Source organism: Pipistrellus kuhlii, unplaced genomic scaffold (genome assembly GCF_014108245.1).
Source record: "Pipistrellus kuhlii isolate mPipKuh1 unplaced genomic scaffold, mPipKuh1.p scaffold_m20_p_1, whole genome shotgun sequence".
NCBI classification, from domain to species: Eukaryota; Metazoa; Chordata; class Mammalia; order Chiroptera; family Vespertilionidae; genus Pipistrellus; species Pipistrellus kuhlii.
This window is the reverse complement of record NW_023425404.1, coordinates 131078068-131093653: the sequence shown is the minus strand read 5'-3', so window position 1 is coordinate 131093653 and position 15586 is coordinate 131078068.

The following is a 15586-nucleotide window of genomic DNA, read 5'->3' as shown; positions in this document are numbered from 1 at the left end:
AGAAGGACAATTTGCATATTAGCCTTTTATTATATAGAATATCTTCCCACCTTTCTTTTGTGTATCTATGAAAAAAACGATTTGACTTTGGTTGTTGGGTTCACAATGTAAAATACAAATGATATATCATAGAATTATATACCGGTACTTGAAACTCACATAATTTTATTAACCACTGTCACATCCATAAATTTAATTTTTAAAAAGATGTTTATAATAATGTTTAATAAAGGTTGATGTTTGTTACTGGGTGGTGGGAATACATTATTTTTCAATTATATTAATCTTATTTTTAATGGATTATCTGGAGTCACAGTACGGGCATGTGTCAATTTTATAAAAATGGCAAAGTGATTTTTCCATTAAAAAATAATGAGAATGGGAAGCAAACACAGTAAAATGTCAATGATGGGTCATTCTTGCTGGTGGCAAAATAATTATTACATTACATTTTTCGATTGTTCTTTCCTGTAAAATTTTTAAATTTCTAAAACTTAATTTAGGTTTTGATTTAGAGAGAAAATTAATATGAATCACCAACACTCATGCTTATTAACTTTTAAAAAATATTTTTGGTCCTCTGCTTATGTTGTAGCTCACATCCCCAGTAAGAACCCGAGCTCAATTTTTAGAATGTTCTCTCTTCTTTGTACACCAGATATAAGATGGTGTGAATAAATGCCTGCCTAAGCCTCACTAAGAATTAAACTACTGCCTGGAAATTACCTGCTAAATATTTGAAATATGCCCATGGTACAGTGTGGTTAATATAAAGAAACAAGTTATTTAGCTCCAAACCCTGTTAAAGAGATACCTGATTGAAGGCTGGGGATAGTGAGTGCAATGTGGCATAGTATAGAGAGGGGAAGATGATAGTAGAAATAAGGAGGATAATACCAAAGGACTGCATAAGACTTTTCTGAAGTAACTAAATGTCTGATATTGTAGCGAAATCATAAGTACCCTTGGCAAAATGCTGGAAGGGCAGATTTTATAAAAGAACAACAATAACCATAAACACAACACTAATTGTTCTGCTACTGAACTGCAAGCCATGGGCAATCAGTGAGACTTGAAATGAAAGGTATTGTAGAGTCAGGATTCAAACCCAACTAGCTCTGATTCCAAAGCTCACGTGCTCTCTGCCACCTAACATTATAAATCAATGTTTCTTAATTATAAGCAGAGAAATTGAATTTATTTTATAAGGTGATAAAATTAGAAAATCCTAGGGTAGAAGCCTAAAGAAATGCAAAAGATATTTTTATTATAATTAATCTGAACTTAATTCCAATTTTTAAGGTAAGATTATTTAATGGTTTATTAAAAAGTAATTAAATTGGAATCTTGAAAAATAGTTAATTTTGCCAAATTAGGGACAGATCCTGATGATAAAGGCATGATGCCAATGACATGAATTTCTGAACTTGAAAACAACTTGGTGAGATTTAGATCAATTTTGAAAAAGAACTTCAAGCACATCTAAAGTCTGTTATACTAGAGTTGAGTATCAACACATTCCCTTTAAACTTCTTCCAGAAGTTTATATTTTAAAAAAGAAAGAAGGACATGTTTTAAAAAGGAAGAAGATCAATTGTACACCAAGGTATGAATGAGCACATATTGGTCAAATCTACCATGGAAATACTAGAAACACTTCCAAAAACTGCTCTTCTGTAGTTTTAAAAGCAATTCATCTACAAAAAGAATGTTTCCAAAACATTATCACATGCTAAAGCAATTTTCTTTCACTTTCCAATATTTCATATTTAAAAACATTATTTTATAGGTGTTTACACAGTTTACAGTGATTCCTTTTTCTTTAGGTATAGCTCTCATACATTAATATCCTTTTTCTGTGCTTTTTAAATTGGTAATGCTTTGTCCATTTAATTCTAATCTTGTCTCATATCTTCATAGTTTGTTGTTCCCCCTGAAGCTCATTCACAAAAAGCTGTGAACGGTAATAGAAAGACTATAGGGTATGTTATTAAAGTCTATAGTTTAGCTTAAGGTTCACTCTTGGGTTGTACGTTCTATAGGTTTTGATAAGTTAAACACAGATGTGTATACACCATTATAGCATCTTACAGAATAGTTTCACTGACATAAAAATTCTGTGCTCCACCCATTCATCTACTCTTACTCCCTAATACTGGGAAACCACTAATCTTTTTTATTTCCTCTACAGTTTTGTCTTTTCCAGAATGCCATATAGTGGAAATTACATAGTAGGTAGCCTTTTTGGATTGGTTTATTTCACCGACTAACTTGCTTTAATGTTTCTCCAGGTCTTTTCATAGTTTCACAGCTCATTTCATTTTAGCACTGAATGATATTCCATTGTCTGGATGTGTCACAGTTTATTTACAAGAAGTACTTTTAAACTATAAAACATAATAGCAGAAAGCATTACCATTTTTGTGACTGTTGAAGTGACATTTCAACATTGTCAGCATGACTATGCCTCCTCTCTTGGTTTTTGGGTCACTGAGACCTCCTGATTTCTCATTTTTCAGTAACAACAACAGCAATAAGAGGGTGTAAAAGTATGTTCAAGGCATTGACTGAAGAATGTCCAAATATCACACCCAAAAAAAGCAGTCAGCTTGCAAACTGTTGCTCCACAGAGTGCTAATGTGACTTGAACTTGATGTTAAAAAAAAGTCACTCTTCTTTTCATAGAGAATATGACTAAGAAAATTTCCAAACAAATACATTATTTCTCTTTTCTCACCTCCAAAGACCAATTTCAAGATCAAACCCAGCCTTAGTACTGAAAATTTGAAAAAGAAAAAAAAATGAAGTGTCAATTTAGGTATCCTTTGATATGGGCCCAAGCCTAAAACAGAATATATACTAAGTGCCAAACCCAGGTTTGGAACTTAGAGGAACACCAGCTTCCCTATGTTTTGCCAAGCCAAGAATAACTGACCATGAAATAAGGGTTCCTCTTTCCTGGATGGTAGAACTAAATCATAGTGTCTTTAGATATTGGAATAAAATTCACTTTGCTAATTGACATTTTTCTCTGAAGAATTCCATTGGAGGCCATTTTTATTAAGTTCTGGATTCCTATTTCATCTTATTTTTTGGCATGCCAAAGCCATGTGATAAGCCAAATTTAACTTGTAACTGACAAACAATCAGGCACCCTTGTTGGAGTGCCTTTCCTAGGAGCATGATCTATATTTTTCAAAACTTTAATTTTTAGTGAGTTCAACAAAAGATATTGGCATTGAAGGGTTCAGGAAAGAAGAAGAGATCTCACAGAAAACAGAAACATGATATCTCTGTATTCTCTGCATCCTTTTTAAATCTAGGCACCAACACAACTCAGTTACCCAGTATTATTATAGCCAATCACTCCCTTGTTCAGTGTTGCAGATTCAAAGGGACATAACTTGCTTTTATTATATTTTGTGGGAGAAATATTTAAAAGAGCCATATCAAGTGTAATAGAATTTTAAAAATTTTAACTCAGTTTTAACAAGTATACAAAGTGGAAATTAAAACTATAATTATGTTCATAGTGATAAGTGTTCAAGAGAGAAGCAACTCTAATAATTTTTTTTAATGGAGAGGTTCATATGCTCTTTCACACCCTTTGTTTTAGAACCACAGTCTACTCATTCACTTTTTCATCCAATTTTCTAAATATCTGCCAGAACTTAGCAGATGAAGCAGGTGAATGTTGCAATAGCTTTCAACTTTGGTTCAATAAAATTAAGCCATGCCTAGCCGGTGTTGCTCAATGATTGGGTGTTGACCTATGAACCAGGAGGTCATCATCTGATTCCCTGATCAGGGCACATATCCAGGTTGGGGGTTCGATCCCCAGTAGGAGTTGGTGTTAAAGGCAGCCTCTCAAATATTCTCTCTCATTGATGTTTCTGTCTCTCCCTCTCCCAGTCTCTCTGAAATTAATATATATATATATATATATATATATATATATATATATATATATATATATTTTTTTTTTTTTTTAAGCCAGGCTTCTAGGATAGAATGGCAGAGATGAACTGTGATTCCTTACTGGCCATAATTCTTTAAAAAATGGTGATTACATCAAAACATCTAAGACATAATCTTTATGTTTCTAACCTTACCACATCAACAAGTTTATAGCTTTATAAGAGGACTGCTTCAGCTGATTCCCAGTTAATTCTGGCACAAAATTATTGTCTTAAAAGAATGAAAATGAAACTTACCTTGTTCTTATTACCATGACTTTGAATATCTACTATTTATTAACTAATTTTGAATCTACTTGAGATCTAATGTTCTGAGAATTATGTGCCAAATATTGATTATCATATCCTAAAGTTAAATGTAATTTCATCAACTTTTCATTTTTATGCATTCTTATATTGAAAAGTCCAAACTAAAATTAAAATGGTCCCTAAAAGAAGTTAAAGCAATTTCATTATTTAGTTCAGGAGTTAAACAGCAAAGTTGCAAACCAAGATAAAATAAATATAGGACAGACTAATCAAGGAACTTCTCACACTCCCTTTTGCCTTAGAAGATATTTTCCATATACTAAATCTAATTTCCTTACTAAGTTGGAAATCCAATTTTAAAAAAAAAATCTAGAATCCTAGAGTAGTAAAATTCCTTCAGTAGTTTATTATACCTAGGAAACAAAAGTTTACCTTTTATTCTTGCTGTTTTCAATTCTGTTACAAAATCATAAACCCTTTCTCCTCACACTGTTCTTGGGTATAGCAAACACATTTACATGACTCTAATTCAGTTAGATACTGAACAGGAATATTTGTGATGCATCCTATATTGGAAATGACTTGTTGCAATTAATACTGTTAAGTCTTAAAAACAATTTATGAGACATTATTATGTATAGGAAAGAAATTTCTCATGATGAACTTTTTGTTGTTTAGGCATGTTTGTTTACATAGGCTTCTTGGAGAATTATTTCACACCACCATTTTTACTCTCTTTACTAACTATAGAGTAAATGAGTATTTTGCTTGCTCTAAAATGCACCTTGCCAACAATTAATGTCCACTACATGGTAAATACTGAAGCCTGTATCTAATAACTTAAAACAAAAACAAAAAGAGAGAGAGAATGATTTGAAGAAAAATTGCAAATAAATAAAAACAGTGCTAGATCACTGAAGTTTTATATGTATATATAACAATGTTTTTTTCATTAGCATGTATTTATCTAATTCATGTCTACATAATTATTTATTGCATATATATCTGAGAAGTAACAAAAACTTCAGAAATCAGAACACTTTCTAATAAATTACCTCCTCTAGGGAAAGGGGGTGTTAATAAGAAGCAGTCACTTCTATGAAAGCTCTAAGCAAATGCTAAGGGAGATGATGGATACCATTTTCATGATTAATGATGGTAGGTAATAGAATCTACTTCTCCTACATAGTTTAGTTTCTCTTTTCTAATTTTCTGGTTAAAAGTAGTAAATCAAGTTAGTAAAAAGCTAGAGAAGCAATTCTCAGTAAACAGGCAATAGGGTGTAAAGGGCACTGGTGCAAACAATACATTCTTGAATCTAAGGGGTTGATTTTTGCCAAAATGAGCCAAGAGGCCAAGAATTACATCCTTCTGCTCTAAGGTGAGCAATTTAGTGGTGTGTGTTTTCACTTCTGAAGAAAAGGGGGGGGGGGGGATTAAAAATGTCAATGGTTATTTCATGAATTTAGAACCAACCCTTTCCTTCTCCCCCACATGACTGCAGAACTTAGCTCAGAAACCACTCTATCGCTGTAAAAATAAATGAGAAGATTGTGCATGATACCATAGAAATCCAAGTTAGTGGTGTATTGAGAGGGATCTGCTTTCCTATTCCCAGATGATTGAATTAAGGCATGAACTGCAGGGAATGCTTTCAAAATAACTCTGTTCATTATAGATGTTTTTGGAGGAAGAATCCAACATGTTCAAAATCCCAAAGGCTGCTCTGCTATACTGAGTGGTCTTTGGATTGACATACATACTAGTCAGCTTACAACAAGCTCAAATCCCACCACAGTGCTGCTAGCCAAAATATTTTTATTGTAGAAACAATCAAGAAAATGGCTTCATATAGGTTGATCTTGCAATAGAGCTACATGAAAGATGGGTGTTTAAAATACATGAGCTAAACTTGCCCTCTATAAGGAATGTAATCGTGTCTGTGTTTATTGTGGTGATGAGTGTGGACATCACAGTATTGAAATAGACATATACTCTAGTTCCAATCCTAGGAACCTCCAGTGCATCATAGATGCACATGAAATATATAACTATTGAGCCAAAAAATTCAGCCAAAATATTGTTTCCATACAAGAAATCAATCACAAGATGCACAGTTGGCTTGAAAAGAAATTATATCTTTAATTTCTACATCAACATATAAGCAAAAAATGTTTTACCATAAAGATAATTTGGTAGTAATGTGATATTTACCTGATCGTCATAAGTATTTTTTCCAAAAATTCAAAATTCCTACTTAGTGTTTTTAGCTGTAACCCTTATTTCTCTTGTGTCTGCCAATAAACAAGTTTGTTCCCTTTGACTCCTATTTCTTGTACCTCAATTGTATCTCCCTTTCTCCTCACTCAATATAAAAATAAATGCATATTCATCTTCACGGAATCAGAATAACATGTAGGTGCAATTAATTCTCTTCTGTGAATCAGTGATACTTTCCCAAGAAATAATTCCTGTCAAAAATCAAACTCTTTTATTGAATTCATCAGTCACTTACCACAAACATGAAAGTATTACATTCTTAAGCTATCCTGCCCCCAGGGGAATCTAACAATCTAAAGTTGTTTCAAATTTTTTCAAGATCTGTTCACATTTTTGTCCTTATAAAGACAACATCTGGGTCAGATGAGATAGGAAGAGCTTGTGGAGAATTCCCTACATAGCTGTCTAAGAAAACAAAGAGACTTGTTAACAGGAGAGATAACCCAATTAGAATAACTGGCATTTTCTAGGCATGGTTAGATGATGAAGACTCATTTTGGCTCTCACCCAATCTCACCTCCTGTTGCACACTCAAGGAATTTGCACTAATATTGAAGAACCACAAATCTCCAGGGAAATAAAATGAATTTGGCCTCATTTATGAAGGTTATACTGTCCTACACATGGAACAAGCTTTGAGGGTGAGAAGAGGGATTTAGATGACAAAAGGAAAAGAGATGGATTAATTTATTTTTCATTAGGAAACTGCTTTTTATCTCTCCAATTTTTTAACTGCATATCTCTTTAATGCTACTAAATTATATTTTCCCTTTTGCATCAGGAGAGATTATACCATAAAAATAAAGCAGCTCTTACCTGAGATGTAGATATCAGAGTATTTCAATCTACCCTATATATTATCTGACTGAGACAGACCTTGAATGCAGAAAATTGAGTCTGTTTCTTCTCTCTCGCTTAACAGCGAGGCAAACACACTGTCAGCACTCAATTAATGAACAATGATCCAAAGTCCTGGGAGGCAATTTGTGGTCCACTTTGGACATCCTTCCCTTTGGCATGGCTCACTGTGCAGTGATGGATCTGGCTGCCGTTCCTCTGGAAATGATGGGAAATATCTGACACTTTACTCAAGTGGGGGGTAACATTTTCTATGTGAGGCATCACCAATTTACCAAGGAGGTAAGCAGTGAGAAAAACAACTTCTTTTCACTGCTTGTCAGAGGCAGTAAAATTGAACATGGCTTTTGATAAATTCTTGAGAGATACAAAGAGAAGGATTTACATCATCTGCATCCAAGTGGATTTCTACAGGAGATTAGCTGTTTCCTGGAAAAGTTAGACACCTATTGGAAAGAAATGTGGCATTGCATGGTATCCAGTCACTTATTAACACTGAGAGCACTATATTATTATTAAACTTTTTTTTTTTAATCCCAGCCACCAAGCACAAAGTGTTTTCAAACATCTAGGCAACATGGAAAAGATTTTATCTAAAAATGAAGACTTTGTTTTTACTGTTGTCTTGCTCAATGAAGTTTAAGGATCAGGGCTCTGGGACTGAAAAGTTCAAACTTGTCTTTGGTTGTCTACAGTTTCACTCAAGAAGCAACAAAATAGCCTTAGCTAGTTTGGCTCAGTAGATAGAGTGTTGGCCTGCATACTGAAGGGTCCCAGGTTCGATTCTGGTCAAGGGCACATGCCCAGGTTGCAGGCACCATTCCCAGTAAGGGGTATGCAAGAGGCAGCCAATCAATGATTCTCTCTCATTATTGATGTTTCTACCTCTTTCTCCCCTTCTCCCTTTCTCTCTGAAATTAATAATAATATATTTTTTTAAAAAGAAAGCAACCGAACAGATCATTCTTACCAGAATAACACAGGACAAACACAGCAAATAAAACATTAATTTATAAAGATATGACTATTAATTTAAAGTAAGTAGTATTTTTAGAGGTGTCTGCTTCTTGCCATAAGTCCTCCCTTCCCTGAGAACTGCTTCTACAACCTGAGGTCATTTTGGGAGTACACCTTGTTGTCCTCTAAGTGGGTGGATCAGGGATGAGTACCTGCTCTATTCAGATTAGCTTTTACATGAATTGAAACTGGGAACACGAAATTTCAGTTAATTTTTGGCAGTAGACATAGAGAGAATGTCAGTATCTGAATGGAACAGCCGTTTCCTGTCATAAAGTTAAGAGAGAGAGGAAGAGGGAGAGAGGTTGTAAGTAAATGCCACAATCAAAAGGTATGAGTGATAGATGAAAGAAGATCCATTGTAATTGCATCCTGTCATTTACCGCTATGTGTCTGCTGACTAAAAAGTGGTATAACAATAGTACCTATGTTGTAATAATAGTACACCTTAGTAAGCATGTCGTAACGCTAACTCTGATAACTCCAGAACTCTCAAAAAAAAATGTGGCGATTGTGACTTGAAAGAATTAAAGCTCACAGAAGGTGTCATTGGAGTTGAGTATTAAAAGATAGATATAATTTCAAAAGTAGAAAAGATATTCTAGGCAGGGAAAATAGAAGAAGCAAAGAAAAACAGATGTGAAAATGCATAGTCTAGTCACATTGCTGCAAGAGAGAGTTGTAAGAGGTGTAGAAAGTGAAAGAAAATAAGCAGTAAACGCTTTTTAGTGCCAAGTGATGGAAATTGAGCACTAATCTGGAGGAAATAGAAGACTGTCAAAGACTAATCTTTTACAATTAGAGAGAAACAATCATATCTGTGTTTTAGGAAAGTAAAAATACTAAAATATGATAATATGAGGACAGAATGAAGACAATGAAATCAGTTAGAAGGTTTTTGCTGTGGGGCTGGAATTTCCCCCTACCTGTGTGATGTTCTTACATGAAGAGAAATAGAATGCTGATCTCTGCATTTGAGAACCAGATGTTTAAAATACCTAGGCTTACCCAAAGGCCATTTTATTCATGAATTTCTACATCTAAAACACATGTTTCACTCTTTAACACCCAGTTCAGGATACCCAGGGGGAAGAAACCATCCAAAAATGGGCTTCCTATATGCAGGCTCTAATAATAGATAACAGATCTGCCTTAATGCCCATATCCACAATTTATCAGAAGTTCCTTATACCATACTTGGCATATCAAAGACTGGTAACTGGAAAATATTCTAATTTATTATTTATACCCTGCTTTTCCCCAAGATGGTTCTCAAGGCAATTGACGCTAAAATATGAAGGAATACATCCCACACTTCTCTTGAGGATCCAAGAACTACAATAAAAATAAAAATAAAAATAAAAAGCACCTCTAAGTCACAAGCCCATCCTAGATTCTTGTACTCCTTTGTCATCCTTTGGGAAATTCATACAGATTTACACTTTTGTTCTTTATAATGAGTAATAGCAAAAGAATAAAACAAAAATAGGAGATTGGAGCTCAGTTCAGCAAAAGATGAAAGAGATTACCCTCAAGGCCAATACCCAAGGAAATAGGGAAATAGGATTGTGTTCCTGATTACAAAGGAGGAGTTTTTTTGTTTTGTTTTGTTTTGTTTTTTGCCAACGGAACCTGTTAAAGCCAGCCAGAATAGAGAATATAAAAAGTATCTATTTTGTAAAGCCTATAGATAGCATCATTAAGTCAATACAATCAAAACCCCCACAGGTTTTTATTATAGAAACTGACAAATTGATTCCAAAATTGTTGTCAAAATGGATAGGACTTATACTTTGTGATTCCACCTATATAAAATTCTAGTTCACAGTAATGGGAAGCAGAAAAGTGGTTTCCTAAGAATGAAGGAGAGGAAGAAGGCCAGGAGAGAGAAATTACAAAGTGTATCTGAATAATGGGTACATTTATTATTTGGATTGTGGTAATGATTTATAAGTATATTCCTATGTCCAAACTTAATAATTATGCACTTTAAACATATTTAATTTATTATATATGAACTGGAGGCCTGGTGCATGAAATTCATACATGGGGGGAGGGAAGAATGTGTCCCTCACCCCAGCCTGCATCCTCTCCAATCTGGGACATCCCTCTCACAATCCAGGACTGCTGGCCTGTCTAATCGCCCCTAACAACTTCTACCTGCCAGCCTGATCACCATCTCGCCACTCCCCTACCAGCCTGATCAATGCCTAACTTCTCCCCTACAGGCCTGGTCACCCCCAACTGTCTTCTCCTGCCAGCCTGGTCACCCCTCATTGGGCTCCCCTGCAGGCTTTATCACCCCCAACTACTCTCCCCTACTAGCCCAGTCATCCCTAACTTCCCTCCCTTGCCAGCCTGGTTGCCCCTAACTTCTCTCCCCTGCCAGCCTGGTCACCCTTAACTGCCTTTCCCTACAGGCCTGGTCACCCCCAACTGCCTTCCCTTGCTGGCCTGGTCCCCCCACATCTGCCTTCCCCTTCTTGTGGTGGCCATCTTGTGTCCACATGGGAGCAGCCATCTTTGACCATATGGGGACGGCCATGTATGTTGGAGTGATGGTCAATTTGCATATTACCACTTTATTATATAGGATTATACCTCAAAAAGATATTTTAAAGTAAAAAACACATGGAATGACTGACAACAATATCATAAGAAAAGAAAATTACAGGAAAATAGCTCATAAAAGTAGATGCAAAAATATATTAGCAATTGATTATTTTAATCTTTTTAAAATATATATAAATTTGCCGAAACCAGTTTGGCTCAGTGGTAGAGTGTTGGTCTGCGGACTGAAAGGTCCCAGGTTCGATTCGTGTCAGGGACATGTACGTTGGTTGCGGGCACATCCCCGGTAGGGGGTGTGCAAGAGGCAGCAGGTCGATGTTTCTCTCCCATCGACATTTCTAGCTCTCTATCTCTCTCCCTTCCTCTCTGTAAAAAATCAATAAAATATATATTTTTTTAAAAAGATATATATTTATAAATTTAACACAATGAATATCAAAATACCATCTAGCTTTTTTGCAGAAATTAACAAGGTGATCCTAAAATCCACATAGAAATGTAAAAGATTCAGAATAACCAAAGCAATCTTCATAAAAAGACTAGTTAAAGGACTTACACTTCCTATTTTAAACTTACTACAAAACTACAGTAATGAAGAAAGTGTGGTGCTGGCATAAGGATATGTGGTACACAGAACAGCAGCCTCCCCAGAGATGCCAATATGCTAATCCCCACAACCTGGGAATACAATACATTACCTTACTGAGCAAAAGAGAACTTGCTGGTGTAATTAGGTATCTTGTAAAGGGGAGATTATCCTGAATTATTTGGGTAGAAATAGTATAATCACAAGGATCCTTACAATATGAAAGAGGAGATCAGAAGAGTGAGAGAGGGGAAGATGTGATGACAGAAGCGAGGTCAGAGTAGTGAAAGAACTGACTTTAAAGTTGGAAGAGAGCCGCAGTCAAGGAATACATGCAGTCTCTAGAAGCTCAGAAAGGCAAGGCTCTCCTATAGCCTTTAGAGGAAAACAGCCCTGCAAATAAGTTGGTTCGGGCCTAGTAAGACCATTTTTTTTACCTCCAGAGCTGTAATCTAAACTTTAGTTATTTTAAGTCATTAAGTTTGTGGTAACTATGGCAGCAATAGGAAACCAATATAAAATATGATTGTCTGACCACTGTGTTATACACCTGAAACTAATACAAAATAATACTGAATGCAAACTGTAATTAAAATAAAGTTGCCTCAAAAATAGATAGATAAGTGGAATAGAATTAATAGTCCACAAATAAACCTTATATTATCAATTTATTTTCAATAAGTTGCCAGGATGATTTAATAGGAAGAGAATAATGTTTTCAACAAATGGTGCTTGGACAACTGGATATTCACATGTAGAAGAATGAACTTAGACCCCTACCTCACACCAGGAACACAGATTAACTCACAATATATCATAGACCTAAATGTAAGAGTTAAAACTATAAAACTCTTAGAAAAGAGTGAAGTAAATTTTTGTTTTCTGAGTTCATCAATAGTTTCTTAGATATGACATCAAAAACACAAACAGTAAAAGGAAAAGTAAATAAATTAGATTTTCAAAAATTAAAAAGTTGGTATTTCAAAAAACGCCATCAAGAAAGTAAAAAGATCACTCATAGATAATCTATAATAATAAAAGCATAATATGCTAATTAGACCAGATGTCCTTCCAGACAACCTTCTGGATGAAGCTGGGACTGCAAGGGAAGCTTAGTCCAGGTGCCAGAGGGAAGCCAGTGCTGGCAGCAGGGGGAAGGAAGGCCTACTTTTGCACAAATTTTATGCATCGGGCCTCTAGTAAAAAAAGTATTTGTAAGTCATATATCTGACAATCAATATTTACCCATGTAGAGAATTTCTACTATTTAACTTAAAAAGATAAATAATCCAGTTTAGCCCAAGCCGTTTTGGCTCAGTGGATAGAGCGTCAACTTGTGGACTAAAGGGTCCCAGTTTTGATTCCAGTCAAGGGCACATGCCCAGGTTGGGGACTCGCTTTCCAGTGGGAGGGTGCAAGAGGCAGCCAGTCAATGATTCTTTATCATCATTGATGTTTCTATCTCTCCCTTCCTCTCTGAAATCAATACAGAAATGTATATATATATAAATATATTAAAATAATAATAATAATAAAGTTTAAAAATGGCAAAGGACCTGAATAGATATTTCTCCAAAATAAACAAACAGGGAGACAGGGGAGAGGAGCAATGTTAAACATTAATAATCATTCAGGAAATGCAAATAAAAATCACCCAATAGGATGACTATAATAAAAAAAAAAAAGACAGATATGTATTGATGTCGATGTGAAGAAATTGGGACACATACACTGCTGGAGAGATTGTAAAATGGTTCAGCCATTTTAGAAAACAGTTTAGCTGTTCTTCAAAACGTTAAGCATAGAGTTACTATATAGCCCAGAAATCCCACCATTTCCTTATCTGGCAATCCATTTCCTTAGTCTGCAATAGAAAAGCAGTGAAGTGGTGGGAAAAGATTAACCAAAAATTTTATATGCATATATGTATAACCTATGGACACAGACAATAGTGTGGTAGGCCTGGGGGTGGGACAGAGGTAAGGAGGAGAAGGTTAATGGGTTGGGGGCAGGAGGAAATGGGACATATGTAATACTTTCAACAATAAAGATATTTTTTTTAAAAAAATGAAGTACTGATACATTCTATAATACATGTGAATCTTGAAAACATTATGTTAAGTGAAAGAAACCACTTTCAAAATAATACTTACTATATTATTCCATTTGACAAATCTAAAAGGGCCTGAGAAACAAAGCTAGCCAGATGCATAGGAAAAAAAAAAAACTATACACAGTGCTAAGCTCATAAAATTGAGCAGGACCAACTGCTCAGAGTATGACTTGAACCACTGGCGTTTAACCACCCAGGTAGAAGTCTCAAGAAAAAGGAATGCGACTGATTTTTTATTGAGTTACTAAATGCTACTGGTACAGTGGAAGGATAAGGGTACACAAAATCAGATACTTAGTGGGAAAATAGGTCATACACTATTCGCTCCATAGAGTGAGGCTGAGTAAGAAACGTAAAGTGCCCTGAATGAGATTAAGTTGTGGGAGAAAATGAGAGAAATCTAGAGATTAGAATGCTCTGAGAGCAGCTATAGTGGTAGCAAGGTTGAAGCAAAGCTTAGCAGACAAGATATTTTGGTCAGAGTGAGATAAATGAAATTTTGATACTCAAATATATATTTATTAAAAACATTCATAGTGTAGCAATGGGGATGGGTGGCTCCCACCGAGTGGAAGTAAAATTAACCAGAGAAAATCATTTCTATATTTATGACAATCTTAGAAAAAACTAAAGAATAATAAGGAGTAATTGTTTAATGGGGCATCAATTGTCTTTATGCGCAGAGAAAAAAAAAAAGGGAGGATGACAGTAGCATCTCATTGTATCATGTTCAGTGCATCTATTTTCCTCATTCAACTTGTGTCTCTTGATCAACTGCAGAATGTACTCCAACAAATGATGATCTCCAAAACAAATTTTAAAAGTCAAGTTCAGGAATGTTCTTTAAACTCTATCTATTCAAAAACTAGTAAATTTGTTTTGCCCAATAATTTTGCCTCTAGGGGAAAAGTCACCATTGCTGTGTTCTTTTTTATTAAATTGTTCTTCAATAAACAACAGAAGTAAAATCAAGTTGTTTTTTTGACCACACAAGCAAAATAACATCAATAGAATGTAGAAGTTATCTTTTAGGATAGAAACTAATGAATGATTCAGAAGAATTCTTAGGCATTCCAAAAATCAAATACAGAAGACTAATAGGTTTATAGAGTCGAATATAATAGATTCAGTTAGAAATCAAAGATCTGGCCTCCAGCCTAACAATTTAAGCATTAAAAAGAATTCCGATGATTCCAGAAGTTGTAAATATATCTGCCTTCCATAATCCTCATATTCCATTCTCATAAAACTTGAAATAAATGTTTTAGTGCAGCAAAACCACAATAGTAAGCTAAGATTCATTTAGTAAGATAATTTTTTTTGCTTCAAAGTACAATTTCATCCAAAAACAGAGAATTTTTTTTTTCAGGGTTCTCTCCCACCTAGATGAGAGTTGGTATTCTAGTGTAAATCTTTGCTACAAAAACAATACATTCTATCTCATTCTCCTTTACCTTATCCTCAAGCAGGACAACCTACCTACTTAGAATTCAAAGGCTGAGAAACAGAAAGCACTACATTGGACTTGGTCAACTTCAACTTCATGATTACATCTGCTGTTTTAATAGCCAATGCTGACTTCATCATCATCCTCTGTAATTCTTTACCCAGAATGGCTTTCTGGATTCTCAGAATTTTGTTTCTAAGTATAATAAGGATACAAATGGGAATGACAATGACTCTCTATTAATATGAAATGGTAAAGAAATACCATATTTCATTTAATTAAATGACTTAGCTAACATAGTATTGCAATATATACCAAGAAATGCATTGACATAAAATCTATGCTAAAAAAGTAATATTTCTGTAAATATTTAGAGGACATTTTAAAATCATGAGTCATGTGGTGCACCCAAGCAATGGAGGTTGATATCCAATGTTGTGACTTCTTTTCCCTTTTTTTAGATCAGTGTTTCCCAGTGTGGTACGCGT